This window comes from Hetaerina americana, unplaced genomic scaffold (assembly GCF_022747635.1).
Source record: "Hetaerina americana unplaced genomic scaffold, ioHetAmer1.1.p SCAF_1354, whole genome shotgun sequence".
Classification (NCBI taxonomy): Eukaryota; Metazoa; Arthropoda; class Insecta; order Odonata; family Calopterygidae; genus Hetaerina; species Hetaerina americana.
This window is the reverse complement of record NW_027286464.1, coordinates 22,501-23,573: the sequence shown is the minus strand read 5'-3', so window position 1 is coordinate 23,573 and position 1,073 is coordinate 22,501.

Here is a 1,073-nt window from a genome sequence, read left to right as displayed (position 1 = left end):
TTCTCAGGCTCCCTCTCCGGGATCGAACCCTGATTCCCCGTCACCCGTTACAACCATGGTAGGCGCAGAACCTACCATCGAAAGTTGATAAGGCAGACATTTGAAAGATGCGTCGCCGGCGCTCAGACCGTGCGATCAGCCAAAAGTTATTCAGAGTCACCAAGGCAACGGACGGAAGACCGACCGATTGGTTTTGTTCTAATAAAAGCACCCCTTCCATCACTGGTCGAGGCACGAGTTTCATGTATTAGCTCTAGAATTACCACAGTTATCCATGTAAGTGTGGGTAAGATCCAAGGAACCATAACTGATTTAATGAGCCATTCGCGGTTTCGCCTTAAAGCGGTTAGTACTGAGACATGCATGGCTTAATCTTTGAGACAAGCATATGACTACTGGCAGGATCAACCAGGGAGCTTGCATGGGCTATGTTCCCGGCGGAATCACCCACCGGGACCACGCTTAGCTCGATTTTCTCGCGAGGAGAACGTTCAATTTTCACCGACTCCGAGCCCACTCGACACCGGGAATCGACCGGGGGTTTCCCGGCAACCCGCATGGCGTCGGTATTTGCCCGAAAATTTATACTTTCGTGTTCCAAATCCAAAAGGGACTAGGTAGAGGTGGGCGAGATCCGAAGAGACCGAGAACCAACCCCGAATCACTTCCTCGCCATTTGCTGACCGGTTGGACTCGCCAATGCGATACTCCACATATAAGTCAAAATCATTTTGGGATCCCCTTGGACATTGCTCAGAATGGCGCAATCGCCGGTGTTTTTCGGAGATTCTGGGCAAAAAGACTGGTCCAAAACGCCGATTTTTTGCGGGACTTAGAAAATTTTCGACCATTTTCCAAAGATTACGTTCTCTCTGCATGTCCTTCCCAGTTTACCCTTACTTCTTACTTTATTATTATTAATCGGCACTTAGAAAATTTTTCCAAGTAATTTATTCGTTTTCAGCGAATAATTTGCGCATTAAATTCGCTTCACTTGCGGATTTTTTCCCGGAAGAATTGCAAAAATCGTTACATCAGTTACAAACCAAGTCAACCTTTCAACATATATATAT